At 43.7% G+C, this 15,358-nt stretch overlaps 1 protein-coding gene and 1 long non-coding RNA gene across 4 annotated transcripts in view; one reads left to right on the forward strand and one right to left on the reverse strand.

The window, feature by feature from the left end:
• Positions 1 to 15,358, reverse strand: part of SCAF8 (SR-related CTD associated factor 8) — a 766,315-nt gene that overhangs the window by 51,730 nt on the left and 699,227 nt on the right. For 2 of the 3 annotated variants that reach the window (XR_010176106.1, XR_010176107.1), the window contains exon 22: positions 6,585 to 6,675. The exons of the other annotated variant lie outside the window; for it this stretch is intronic. The gene's annotated coding sequence lies outside the window, so the exon portion shown is untranslated. The remainder of the gene's footprint in view (positions 1 to 6,584; positions 6,676 to 15,358) is intronic. 3 annotated transcript variants of the gene reach the window in all.
• Positions 6,378 to 15,358, forward strand: part of LOC134910078 (uncharacterized) — a 92,044-nt gene continuing 83,063 nt past the window's right edge. The window contains exons 1-2 of the long non-coding RNA XR_010176109.1: positions 6,378 to 6,467; positions 11,250 to 11,324. This is a non-coding gene — a long non-coding RNA (uncharacterized LOC134910078). The remainder of the gene's footprint in view (positions 6,468 to 11,249; positions 11,325 to 15,358) is intronic.

Below are 15,358 nucleotides of genomic sequence, written 5' to 3' on the forward strand. Positions count from 1 at the left end.
CAAAACTGGCGAGGGGGACATTTCTTGAAAGAGATGGCGTATCCGTGAGTGACGACTTCCTTTACCCAGGCGTCTGAAGTGGTCTGTAACCATACCTGAGCAAAGTGCAGAAGTCGGCCTCCCACCCTGGAGTCCCCCAGGAGGAGGCCCACCCTGTCATGCAGCAGGCTTGTCTGTTTTGGAAGCAGGCTGACGGGCAGCCCAGGAACGTTTTGGTTTGGCCTTAGTGGATTTGGAAGTGCGAGCCTGTTTTGGGTACGCCTAACCCTTTGCTTTACTTGGAGGTCGAAAGGAGCGAAAGGAAGTACTTTTAACTTTCAGAGCCGAAGGATTAGTACTAGGCAGACAGGCAGTCTTAGCGGATGCTAAGTCAGCAACAATCTTGTTGAAATCTTCCCCAAAAAGGATGTTTCCCTTAAAGGGGATCACCTCCAAGGTCTTTTTAGAGTCCAGATCTACAGACCAGGACCGCAACCAGAGACCGCCAGGACACCAGCATCAGATGCAGTCTCCTGAATATAATGAGAGGCTGTAATAATATATGAAAGACACTGTCTAGCATTATCAGGAAAATCAGACGGTAGTTCCGCTTCAACTTCCTGATCCCAGGCTTCAATAGCTATTGCAGCCCAAGAAGCCGCAATAGTGGGCCTATGCACAGCTCCTACAAGAGTGTAAATAGACTTCAAGCAACCCTCCCAACGCTTATCCGTTGGATCCTTCAGAGAGGTGACGGTAGTGACAGGCAGAGCAGATGACACCACCAGACGCGTGACCTGTGAGTCCACCGGTGGCGGTGTTTCCCAATTTTTACTTAACTCTGCAGCGAGGGGATAACTAGCTAGCATCTTCTTAGACAGGGATCATTTCTTTCCTGGATACTCCCAGGATTCCTGACGTATGTCAACCAAATGGTCAGAATGGGTTAAAACTAATTTAGTAACCTTCTGACGCTTGAACTTATCAGGTTTCTTTGAGGTTCCTGGAGGTTCTGCTTCATCATCAATTTGAAGAATCAGTCTGATAGCCTCCAAGAGGTCAGTAACATCCACCTGTGTAATAGATTCCCCATCAGAAGCATCTGCATCAGTGTCTGAGGGGTCAGTATATGCGCCATCTTCATCGGATGAAGTATCCGAAACATGTGGATTGTAAGGAAGTAATGGCCCGCTTAGAGGACCCCTTGGTCCTAGGCGGGCAAGGGTTAGGTTTTTGTTTAGCCAAAGACTGATTTAATTGCTGTAACTGAGTGGACAGATTATCTGCCCATGGCGGATTAACTGCAGGGACAATATGTGGCTGTAATGGCACAGGAGGTCCCACAGGGGGCGCAAGTCTAGTTACCAGCGTAGTCAGTAAATTAGAGAAAGCAGCCCAAGGTGGGTCTTGGTATGCCCCCGATGCTGCAGACTGACTGAAGGGTATAGAACCCCCAGTACCTGAACCCTCAGCTGCAATGTTTTCCTCTGAGCAATCCGTGGCGTCAACACTGCATTGTGAAGGATCAGCCATGGATCTACCACCCTGTTTAGCAGACATTATTTGTAAGTGAAATCTTAGGGCGTAATAGTACAATAAAAGCAGACAAAATACCTGACAAAAATCCCCTGTATAGTGTGACTGCAAAGCAGAGCACAAACAGGAAATTAAAGAGGTAAATGGTGACTGAAACACACAGAGAAAAATACCAAAGTAGTATATCCTGTGAGACACTATATCATATGAGAACCCTGAGGCACTTAGCCCCCTTCAGGGTACAGAATATAAGGATAGCAATATGTGTGAGATACACGGAATAGAGACCACACAGCAGCTATTGGCACACACAGTCACATGTACAATGCAGAAACTATTATAAACAACATTAAAACTGCACTGGACTAGCAATACTAAATAACTGGACTACTAAGTAAAGCTATGTAAATATACAGATATAACAATGCACAGTAAAGACTGGATGTATATCACAGGGCACCTGTACTAAATAACCATGAAGTTATGCACTTGTTCTTAACTAACACTGTCTAAATGACATGTAGAATAATTAAGTGTCCTATAATTGCACAGTGCTGCAGATGCAGGCGGCTTTACAGAGGAGACATTGCCCAGCAGTCCCAGAATCAGCTCAGCTTGTGTGTAATGGCACCCAAATGCTGACAGGGAGTGGGGGAGAGAGAGAGATGCAGCTCCAGGGTGGGAACATTTGCAGTAAATGGCGCCTGGGGCTGGGGGAGGGGCTACAGGTCAGAGCATTATCCCCATGCTGGACTTCTCCACCGGGTAACATAGTAACATAGTAACTAAGGTTGAAAAAAGACAATTGTCCATCGAGTTCAACCTATTTGTGGTCTCCTATGCAGTCTTATTATAGGACTAGTTATTTTTATGTTAGAACTAGTTATATTAACTATAATGCGTGCCTACGCACCATAACCCTGAATATCTTTATCCAATAGGAATTTATCTAACCCATTCTTAAAGGTGTTGACTGAGTCCGCAGTTACTACTCTCTCAGGCAGGGAATTCCAAACACGTATTGTCCTTACTGTGAAAAAACCTTTTCGCCTCAATGTGCGGAAACTCCTCTCCTCTAACCTAAGCGAGTGACCACGTGTTGTCTGTGCTGATCTTATAGAAAACAGGTCCCTCCCAAGCTGTGTGTATTGACCCCTTATATATTTGTAGATGTTGATCATGTCCCCTCATAGTCTCCTCTTTTCCAGTGTAAACATGCCTAGCCTTGCAAGCCTTTCCTCGTATTCCAGCGTCTGCATGCCCTTGATTAGTTTGGTCGCCCGCCTCTGAACCTTTTCTAGCTCCAGGATATCCTTTTTGTAATATGGTGCCCAAAATTGCACACAGTATTCAAGATGAGGCCTTACTAGTGACTTATAGAATGGCAGTATAATACTCTCGTCCCTTGCATCAATTCCCTGTTTTATGCATGCTAATATCTTATTAGCCTTCTTTGCTGCACTCCTACTTTGGGTACTGCTGCTTAATTTGTTATCTGTGTGAACCCCTAAGTCTTTTTCCAGTACAGAATCCCCTAATATTACCCCATTTAGTATGTAGGTGTTATTTTTGGTCTTGCTCCCACAATGCATTACCTTACACTTGTCTGTGTTGAATCTAATTCTCCATTTTGCTGCCCATGCTTCCAGTTTAGTTAAGTCGATCTGAAGAGACTCAGCATCCCCCTCCGTATTTATAACCTTACACAATTTGGTATCGTCTGCGAAAATTGATACCATGCTCTCTAGACCTACTGTTAGGTCGTTGATGAAAATGTTGAACAAAAGTGGTCCAAGTACAGACCTTTGTGGCACACCACTTAGTACTTTAGTCCAATTTGAAAATGATCCATTGACCACAAAGTGCTGCTCCCTATTACATAAGCAATTACTGACCCAAGTGCATATTTTGCTCTCAAGCCCTATTTCTTGTAGCTTGTAGATAAGACGCGTGTGTGGTACAGTGTCGAAAGCTTTGGCAAAGTCTAAAAAGATTATATCCACCTCCTTACCCTGATCCAGGATCGCACTTACTGTTTCATATAAGTCAAGTAAGTTGGTCTGACATGATCTGTCCTTCACAAATCCATGTTGGTTCCTTTTAATGACCTTATTTGCTTCAAGGAACTTTTGAATACTGTCCCTTAGAATACCTTCCAATACTTTCCCCACTATAGATGTAAGACTAACTGGTCTATAATTACCTGGTTCAGCTCCCAAAAAGCCCTGATAGCCACTATACACCTGAACGCACACCCCTGGGTACTGCGGGGCCTATTGAAATGGATTTTAAGAAATCTGACCTGTGCCCCTTGCCCTGGTGGTCTAGTGGGGTCCCTGTATGGCCAGAGTGTCCATGCCAGCACGTGCGGTCCGTCTCTTGGAGACCGCGCTGGATCGCGTTTTCAGTGGGTCCCGTCTAAGAGAGCCTCTTACCTCCTCCTGGAGATGCGGCCACGCGATCCAGGAGAGCAGCGGCGAGTGTGTGCCTGAAGTAAACGTAGCTCTCCGCTGTAAGTACCCGGCAACCAGGGCGTGGGAGTATACAGCGCCGCTGGGGGAGGTGAGGGAGCCGCATGGTATGTCAGCATGACATATAGCACTTCTAAGTGCCTGTGCTGCGGCCCCTGAAGTCGTCTTTCTTCAAAAAGCTATTTTCAGGGCTGCCTAGCCCAGCCCTCCCTGTTAGCTGCCTGCTCTGCAGACACCAACTTAGAAACTGAGCTCCAGTGCCTGGAGGCGGGGATATAGAGGAGGCGGCGCTATGCATCCTGAGAACAGTTAAAGCTTTTAGCCTGTTGGTGCCTCGGACCAACTCTACACCCAGATGTTATTCCCTGTGGAATACCAGTGTACCCCGCTGCAGAAATCTTCTTATCAAAAACGACTAAGGGGGTTATCCAGGTTTGTTAGCAAACAAAAAAAGTTAGTAATTGGACAAAATCATGTTCCACTGCAGGTGGGGCAGATGTAACATGTGCCGAGAGATTTATATTTAGGTGGCTTATATTGTTTCTGTACATGGTACAGTAAATGCTGGCTGCTTTATGTTTCACACTGCATTTTAGATTTCAGTTTGAACACACCGCACTCAAATCTAACGCTCTCTGCACATTTGACATCTGCCCCACCTGCAGTGCAACATGGTTTTGTCCAATTGCTAACTTTTTTGGTTTGCAAACAAACATGAATAAGGCCCTAAGTCTGTTGCTAAAGGTGCTAAGGACCATTTATAGCATACAAGGTGTTACTGCAGGTATCTCTCCTCTCAGTCAGAGGATATGTCTCTCACACAACTCTTTATATAGGACTAATATAGACCTGATCACTGCTGTGCATTTTCGCACCGCAGCGACCAGGCCTGAACTGCGCATGTGCCAGTGCCTAATTGACAGGCAGAGGCATACGCTGTGCGGGAGGTGGCAGGTCAGTGGCATTAGGCCGCTGTTTAAGGCACGGTCCAAGCAACGCAGGCGTGCCCGGACCGTTGGGGGGGATGGGCGGGCCGCGGTGGCTGCGTGACGTTACATGCAGCCACTGCAACCCTCACAGCGACGAGTAGCTCCTGCCAGCTACTCTTCCAGTACAAAAGCATCACCGTTGTGCGATGCTTTTGTACTTGTGCGGGGGTCGGGCCTGATATGCGGAGCGGACTAGCCCTGTGCTGGACATCCCACCGCATGTCTGTGTGACTGATCATAGATGTGCTAAATTTAGCACATCTACGATCAGGTCTGAATTAGGCCCATAGTCAGAAGACACAATAGCATGGTGAAATCCTCCCCATATACCTTAATGATCCGTATAGCAATCAGACCAGATAAACTATATGGACAAAAGTATTTGGCCACACCTGTTAATTATTGAATTTAGGTGTTCCAATTAGTCTCCATTTACAAACATTTGTGATACAAAATGGATTATTCTGAAGCTCAGTGACTTCAAGAGTGGTACTGTGATAGGATGCCACCTTTGCAATAAGTTCGTAAAATTTCATACCTGCTGGATAATCCACATCAACTGTAAGTGATATTATTAGAAAGTGGAAGCGTTTAGGAACAACAGCAAATCAGCCACAAAGCGGAAGACCACATAAAATCACAGAGCGTGGTCAATGACTGCTAAGGTGCATAGCGCGTAAGTAGCCAACACTCTGCTGATTCTGTTGATAGCTAAAGCGTTCCCAACTTCCACTGGCATTAATGTAAGCATAAAACTGACCCTTTGTGCGCATACAAACAGCTAATGTAAAAAAAACCTTTAAAGGAGTTCTCTTTACCTCTCAAGCAGGAAAAGTATAACAAAAAAGGGTCAAGGGTAATGATAACCACAAGCGCGCAGAACAAAATATACATATATATTTTTTCTGAGCATTTGCAGTTATCATTACCCTTGACCTTTTTTTGTTATACTGTACTGGTAACACACATAAACAACTGAGAAACAAGCACACAAGAAATTATCCTATTTCATGCACTTTTCAGGTATTAGCATAGGAAAAGCTCATTATCAGCAGATACGTGTCCCTGTCCTGCTTGCTTGTATCCCCCGCCATGACACTGCACTTGTCACATTCAGCCCTCTATGCTGTCACTAAAACAATCAAAAGACTTAACTGGTCATTGCATCCTGCTACATACCTCCCAACATGACCCTCTTTAGTAGGGACGGAATGCTCTGCTCCTGGACATCTCTCTTAATTAATGATTGCCATCACCTGTGGTTAGACTCCTTTCTTATCAAATAACTAGTTCAACACAGGTGATAACAATCAAACATTAAGAGGGAAGCCCAGGAACAGAGCATCCTGTCCCTCCTGGAGAGGGTCATGTTGGGAGGTATGCTACTATATCAGAAGGAACATCTTGTGATTAGCTATTGGTTGCTTTAATCCCACTCACTTCAAAATTCCGTATTTACAGATGAGTAGGAGATGAATGACATACAGCACAGGTAAGGACATATCAATTTACTGATCTTTGTTAATACTAAGAGTCAGCTTTATATAAATTTGTCAAATGAACATAATTTGCAAAGACAGTAAAATACAATAATATATTCCACACTTACACAGTCCATGTGACCACGTTTTATCTCATCCACACTGATATTAGTTCTCATTCCACAATTTCCTTTCTCAGTTCCAAGAAACAGACACTGCCTAATATGGAGAAATAACACATTCCATTTGAGTAACGCATGTGCATGTGTGATGGCATATATAAGAATACATATTTATGAGGCATCTAATATACTTCATTGGATTCAAAATATTGTACGTGCTAAGTTATTAACAGTTTTTTTCTTAAAATAACTTTCTAGCAATGAACATTCTTTGGAAAATATTTCAACTATATCACTTTTAAATAAACAGCATTATTTTCCATGGGATTTGATTTATTTTACCTTTTGATTTCTACAGATAAACATTTCAGGTTATTTTATGATTTTTTTAAATCAATTTGTTAAAATGTTGTGGGTACTGACCTTGCTAAAGTCAAACAAGGGTAACAACAGTGCACATCAGTTTAACCAGGATCATGTCAAACTCAAATAATTAACACAGGTAATAAGAAACACAAAGCAAAACATTAAAAAGCATCAGCTATGCAGAAAAGGGAGATCACACGTAAATATTTGTAAAATGATGGGTGTGCAATAAATTTCTGCTGTGCATAGGAGGAGTAGACAGAATCTGACTGGTTGTGTATTGCAATCGCTGACAAACGTTTTTGTGAAATGTCAAGGTACAGAACTGTATGTAAGCAGCACTGCACACCAAAGAAGTCAGCATTTTCACTTCCTTCACAAACTTGTTTTGGAGCTCAGGAGAGGCCACTGGAAAGCCATGATCTCTATGACTACAAGAGTGGTCTGTGACAGCAGGAGAGTTTTGACTGACTGCGGGCTGCTTTTGGGGAGGAAGCACCGTCCCGAACCACTGTGTTTGAGTGGTTTACAGAATTTTGGTGTGGGAGATAGTCCTTGGAAGATGAGGAGCACTGCGGCTGACCTATGTCTGCTATCACTGAGGACAATGTTGCTGTGAGATGGACCATAGATGAGGTGGATGCCAGGGTGACCATGGCCCAAATAGGCATCTCATCGGGATCCATTTGCTTGCTACTCCATGAAAAGCTTGGCTTGAGCAAGGTTTCTACATGCTGGGTGGGGTGTAGTATGTTATGCCGGCGGTCAGGATCCCGGCACCCAGCCTACAGGCTCCGGAATCCCGACCGCTGGCATGCCAGAAGCTGGGGGAGTGCAAATGAGCCCCTTCCGGGCTCGCTGAGCTTGCCACACGATGGAGTGCTACACGTGCCACGCTATTTATTCTCCCTCCAGGGTGGTCGTGGACCCCCCAAGAGGGAGAATAGTTGTTGTATGTCAGGTGACGGGATCCCGGCGCTCAGTATACCGGCTGGCATGCTGAATACCACCCGCTGGGTGCCTCTTACTGACTTGGTGTCACAACATGCTGGCCAGGTTTGATGGCAGTCGCTCAAATTCTGTCTGGGAGATCAACAGTGGTGATGAATCGTGTATCTACAGCTTTGACCCAGAGACCAAACAACAGTGGGCCAAGTAGACCCCAGTTGGAGGTGTGCTGCCACAGAAGTTCAGAGGTGAGAACAGTGTGGCCAAACAGATGGCGGCTCTTTGTGTGGCCAATACTGGTCATGTAGCTACTGTACCACGCAACAGCTGAGGACTGGTATGCCAGGGACTAATACTACAACCATTGCTTGCCACAAGTGCAGGCAGCGTCAAAGAACTAACGACCGTGGTGACCTTCTCCTTCATGACAATGCACTTGCCCACAAGTCCAGAAAAGTGCTGGATTTTCTGGCCTATGAATGCATAACATTGCTAAACAGTCATACCCAGGATTAGAACCCATGACCTGTTACACTGAAGGCAGACACTTTACTAATAAAGCTACTTGCTCCTGCATAGCAAGCATTGTCAGAGAAGTAACTTCATATAGTTAGAATTCTCATGCTTCCTGTACAGGAGCAAATAGCTCCATCAGTAAGGTGTATGTTTTCAGTGCAATAGGTCATGGGTTCTAATCCTGGGTATGACACTTGTAAAATATGTAACTATAATAAAGAGGGTGTGACTTGTAAAGTGCAGGGACTAGTGGGGGAGTCGGCCATGGAAGAGATAGCGGTGAATGTCAATTAACTTAAATCAATTAATACACAGAACGGGAGGCAGGAATCCGGCGCCTCCCACAGTTACACCTCTGTCTGGTTCTGATGTAATTACTTCAGCACTCATTTCAAAATGTGTGTATTATAAGCAAACCTCCTTCTGTTATTTATAATGCTATAGTCTGAGGAGAAATTGGACAGTGCCATGGGAAAAATTACCCAGCTGAAAGAGCAGCTCTCTGCAACTCAAGAAAAAGTTCACTTGGAAGTGGGAAAAACAGAGGAGAAAAATAAATTGGATAACACTCTGAAATTGTATTTTAGACCCAAAATGGCATCTGATGTCATCACTGAATCTAGACTGACAGAAATACATAAATTCAAGCAGCAGTTACTACATTTTGATACTGAAAAGGCTGGCATGATATATTACTGATGCAAAGTGACTTGTGTATTTAACAGCAGACAAACAAAGCAAGATATTCAATAAGGATAATATCTGTCAACATCAATTTGACAATAAAGATGTCCTCATTAAATGTCACAGTGTGCAAGAAGGGACTGAAATATCAAAACTGAGAAATTCCATAAAAGAATGTCTTGAAAAAGTGGGTGAAGTACCTTGTAGTGGCATTCAGCTTACTGTTATGTCTGAAGGAGCGAAGTCTCCTAAAAAGGTTCCAGTTCCAGATAATAAAGCTATGTCTAAAGTTGCTGATATAGAACTGACAAATACAGATGGTGACCATATGACCTGTGAGACAAAGGAACAATATATACAGAAGCCTACAGAGATATTGATGGCTTCCAAGGATGAGACTCTGGTCTCGCCATGTTATCAGAGTGATATGAATGTGACCTAATCACACAATTTTGCAGTGGAAAGCAAAGCCTTAAAGAAAGAATTAACAGTCTTGTGAATACTCCTGTATGCGAAACGGTGGCTTTGTGCAACCAGGATGGAACTTGCAATACATTTGCTGAATTTGACAGTGACGAAGTGAAGTTTGAAGCAAGTAAACCAGCTAAACAGAATCTGAAAATCTGTGGAAAGTGAATGTCAACCTGTGCTGATGGAACATGTTGAAATTGTTCATATTTTCAAGGCCCAAACAGTGGATGCTCAAGAAGATCCGAGGTATGTGAGCCTAATTGTAGTGGCAGATACAGTAGCTATCAAAATCATGAAATTAAGTTTGTGGATCAATGGAATAAACATTCAAGCATATTATGTGGACAAGAGAATCCAGACGCTGAGAGTGGCAGTACCAGTACATCCTCTGACATAAAGCCAAAGTCTTAAGATTATGATGCTGGTTATGATAGTTGCTGTTTGAAAGAAGATGAGTTGCCAGTGAAGTATGCCAATAGCCAATACAGCGCGTCAAGGCTGAAGGTTAAAGATGTTACAAGCAGAAGTTGGCCAAAAGGTGGCCAAGAGGTTTAAGCAAGAAAAACCTTTATTTAGATAAAAAGAAACAAAGGAAAAGCTGTTATTTGTCTGAAGCAGGATATTCTAAGGAAAGTAACTTGCTGTATTTTGATGAAGATGACGAGAGTGAAGATGAAGTAAGTTACTTCAAATTCTTAATGCCTGATGCAGTATGCAAGAATAAATCTTAAGTGCTTCATAAAGAAAGCAAAGTGGTACCATAAAGTTAGGAAAAAAGTTAGGAGAAAAGGAAACTCCAGAACATGGAAGATGAGGCAAAAAGAGCCTGGATGATGATCTTGGATGCGGTGGGTGGCTCTCATAACAGGCTGTTCAGTGTGTGGCTGGAAGGATCCACTCTTCAAGGAACAAAAATTAGGTTGTCCAGACGTAGAGGCAGCCTAGTGGAGACAGTGTCAAGGTGGTGCAGTTTGAGTGAAATAGACCGGCGGCCAGGGTTCAGACCTAAGATGCAGGGAGAGCCCTAACCCTCTGACACTGCTCTTCTGGAGCTGTGGCAGCCAGCCAACCCAGGCTGGACCCTGTGTTACCCTGCAGGTAGCAGGCAAAGACTATAAGACTCTGTCACGTTGTGATGCAGACAAGCTGCCCTATGGGATAGTGGTCAAGCAGTGAAATAGTGCCCTACACAGTGGCTAGGCTGTTTGTTATATTTCTTTTCATTTTTGTGGGCAGTAAAGCATTATTTCATTTATTGACTGGAAAAGCTGTGTGTGGACCCGGACTAAGCACTTAGACACTGCAGCAATACACCCCTCTAACAAGCTAATTACCCAGTATCGCCACAATACATTATAGCAAGCTTAGCAATGAATAGTGTATTAAATACACACTGTGAGACTTGACATCAGGTAGAAAAAGAAATCTAAATCGCATAATTTTCCACCATGCATTCTTTTGCTAGATGGATCCATTGAAGACTTTAGTGAGTCAATAAGGCTGAAAAGAACATTTTAATGCTATCCATACCTATTAATAGCTGCATATTACCAATAATGACTGTGTTACTACTTTACTTATCAAATATATCTCTAGTCATAATGTACTGTACTTCTGTAATGTTAATGGAAAATAAGCTAAGTAACAGTTTTTGAATGAAACTTTGCCAAATTCCTTATTACATAGGGTTCGATATCCCGACAATCTTTGTAATGATGTGAAAACTGCTGTTGACAAGTGGTCTCCATTCAACATCCCCAGGTAAATTATGATCTGACACTGCAGTAGGCAGTTAATATATAACAGCATTCAAGCTCTGCAGATAAGATAATGGTGGTTGTGGGGTATTATTATAATATTGGAGGAACAGTATGAATGTAATGTACTGTGAGCTATTAAGTTTACTGCATGTAGAAGAGCTACTAATGCAATGTGGGGCTAGTAGGAATGATTAGTGTAATGTAGAAAAAATGTGGGAATTGATAGGGGATACTAATATAATGCAGTAAATTGTATTTGTGTAATGTGGAGGCTGATGGGGGGGGGGGGGGGGGGGGGGGCTATTTATGCAATGTGAGGACTATTTATAGTAGTGTACCGAGCAGCATGTGAGGACTTATAACATATTATATATCTATTAAATGTGGGGGATATTAACATAATGTAGGGTTGATTGAGATAGCAATATATTCTATGGGCTAATGAGAGTGTGGGATCTCCATATTAGGGGGGTAATTCAGAGATGATCACGGCAGCAAATTTGTTAGCAGTTGGTCAAAACCATGTGCACTGCAGGTGTGGCAGATATAACATTTGCAGAGAGAGTTAGATTTGGGTGGGTTATTTTGTTTCTGTGCAGGGTAAATACTGGCTGATTTATTTTTACACTGCAATTTAGATTTCAGTTTGAACACACACTACCCAATTCTAACTCTCTCTGCACATGTTATATCAGGCCCCCCTGCAGTGCATATGGGGGGTCATTCCGAGTTATTCGCTCGTTGCCGATTTTCGCTATTCTGCGATTTGTTGCTAATTGCGCATGCGCAAGGCACGCAGGGCGCATGCGCTTAGTTATTTAACTAAAAACTTAGCAGTTTTGCTGGTGTTCCTGCGGCGCTTTTCAGTCGCACTGCTGATCGGTGAATGATTGACGGATAAGGGGCACTTCTGGGTGGTAAATGAGCATTTTCCGGGAGTGTGCTAAAAAACACAGGCGTGTCAGGGAAAAACGCGGGAGTGTCTGGAGAAACGGGGGAGTGGCTGGCCGAACGCAGGGCGTGTTTGTGACGTCAAACCAGGAACTAAACGGACTGAGCTGATCGCAATCTGTGAGTAGGTCTGGAGCTACTCAGAAACCGCAAAGAATTATTTATTAGCAATTCTGCTACTCTTTCGTTCGCTATTCTGCTAAGCTAAGATACACTCCCAGAGGGCGGCGGCCTAGCGTGTGCAATGCTGCTAAAAGCAGCTAGCGAGCGAACAACTCGGAATGAGGGCCATGGTTTTGCCCAACTGCTAACAAATTTGCTGCTGCGATCAACTCTGAATTACCCCCAAGGTGTGCTAGTTTTAGTTGACAGTTTAATAATGGGCTCGCTGAGTGGAAGTGGCCTATTTATTTAATGCGGGCATTACTGATTTCATGACAAGGTTCATTGGGATAGAAAGAGTGTTCCAGGAGGTGAATCATGATTAGTGACAGTTAGGGGCACTCTGCATAGAGTTTCTTCCCACAATGTGCAGCATATGTGGGAAATACTGTGATGACCAGAGCTCTCTACTCCAGTAGACATCATAGCAGTGAAAACTTGTGACAAGGGGAGAATGCTGGGGGATTATATGTGAAAATCCCATATGTCCTCCCCACACGCACTTATGTTTACACAAAATTCTTCATCTATCACATATGAGTAAGTTTGAAAATTGGCGTTGTTCACCACAGCAACCTATCAGATTCTAATTAGCTTTTATCTAGTATAGTCAAGTAAATGAATAGAACACATCTGATTTATTGCTATGGGCTGGTTGGAGAGGTTTTCTCTTACGTCCTAGAGGATGCTGGGGTCCACATTAGTACCATCGGGTATAGACGAATCCCTTGGGAACCATGGGCACTTTAAGAGTTTAATAGTGTGGGCTGGCTCCTCCCTCTATGCCGCCCCTACCAGACTCAGTTTAGAAAATGTCGGTCACAGCTAGGGAAGCTCCTAGGAGTTTTTCTAGTTTTATTATTTTTCTCATAGTGTTAGGTACAGGGAGGCTGCTGGCAACAGCCTCCCTGCTTCGTGGGACTTAGGGGGGAGAGCAGGAACCAACTCTAGAAGTTAATGGTTCTCTATCTCCGCTGACAGGACACTGAGGTGCAGATTTATTAAGCCTGGTGAAGTGATAAATTACACAGTGATAAAGCACCAGCCAATCAGCTCCTAACTTCCATGTCACAGGCTGGGTTGGAATAATGACAGTTAAGAGCTGACTGGCTGGTGCATTATCACCTTCCACTTTATCACTTCACCAAGGTTAATAAATCTGCCCCTGAGCTCCTGAGGTTGTTGATCGCAAGCCCACGAGGCGACCGCTCACTCCCGCAGCACGGCCGCCACCCCCTAACAGAGCCAGAAGATAGAAGAGTGGAGAGTATGACGCCGGCGGCCCGGGAAGCGGGTCGCCAGCGGGAATGGCGGCACAATGGTGTGAGCACAGCTCTAAGAGGCTGCGATCCGGAAGGGTCAGCGGCACTTGCTGTACGGCGCTGTGAGGGGTAGCCTGGGCCAGCGCACATACCCTGTTTATCTATGCTAACAGGGGCTAATCCCGCTGTTAGCAGCATAAAACCTCAGGCCAGTATAATCTATAAAGTGTGGGAAGACGCACCATTACAGGGGGCGGGGTTTCTCCTCGGAGCAGATCCAGTACTCACCAACACCATTTTCTCACTGCAGATCACACTGAAGAGACACTGACAGGAAGCGCTGCCCTCCACATAACTCCAGCATACCTCTGTGGTACCAGGGTGTTATAGACAGGGGAGGAGAGTGTTATAATAACTGTTTAATCCTATTAAGGTTACTCAGTCAGCGCTGGCCGTTTATTGTATTAATTGCCTACTGGGGGGCTGTGTGGCTAACTCCCTATACTCTGTGACTCTCTGAAGGTACTCTGGGGGAAACTGTGTCTGCATTTTTGTGTGTGTGTGTGTGTGTGTGTGTGTTTATATATCTCACATAAGCATGTCTAGGAACTCTGTATCTTGTGCTGCAGAGTGTATATCTGCTCCTGAAGAGTCTATTCCATGTACTCAGGAAAGCCAGGTACTTTCTCAACCTTCGGAGCACAAACCCAGTGGCAAACGCAGGATTTACTTTGGGGGGTTTCCAAATGTAACACTATATATATATATATATATATATATATATATATATATATAGTTACGGATCAGAGCGGCACTCACAGGACTTCATTCACATAAACAGGACATCACCCCGTCATAGCAACGTTTCGGTTTTATTAAAAAAAACGTCTTCAGGCTTACATCCGTAACTATACATGCAATTGCTTTTGCTGGAGAGGGCACCGGGCGCTGAAATTGATATACACCTAGGAGTGCCGGGTCTGTAACTGTTTATATATATATATATATATATATATATATATATACTGTATATATATATATATATATATATAGAGATGAGTAACTGTAGTACAAACAGCGGCACTCAGAGACTGACACAGCCGGATAGAGGTAAAGTGCTGGTGCTATTTATTCCATAAGTCAGGCTAAGTGTTCCAACGTTTCGGGGCACGCAAGCCCCTTTGTCAAGGTGAGCCAAATACAGAGTGGCTCACCTTGACAAAGGGGCTTGCGTGCCCCGAAACGTTGGAACACTTAGCCTGTCTTATGGAATAAATAGCACCAGCACTTTACCTCTATCCATCTGTGTCAGTCTCTGAGTGCCGCTGTTTGTACTACAGTTACTCATCTGCATGAATTTTTCCAGAAGGCACCTGAGCAATTTATTTATATCCAGGAGAGTGCCGATCCGATACCAGCTGCTATATATATATATATATATATATATATATATAGATATACACATGAGTGACGGGACATTCTGTATATATATATATATATATATATATTCCACAGAGTGTATGAATGAGTGTTTGCTATATATATATATATATATATATATATATATATAATAGACTTGCTTGTGTGAAGAGGTCTCTCACCAATCAACATGCTCACAAATACAGGCGGCACTTCACGGACTTCAATAATAAGGTAATGA

Source organism: Pseudophryne corroboree, chromosome 4 (assembly GCF_028390025.1).
Source record: "Pseudophryne corroboree isolate aPseCor3 chromosome 4, aPseCor3.hap2, whole genome shotgun sequence".
Taxonomy (NCBI): Eukaryota; Metazoa; Chordata; class Amphibia; order Anura; family Myobatrachidae; genus Pseudophryne; species Pseudophryne corroboree.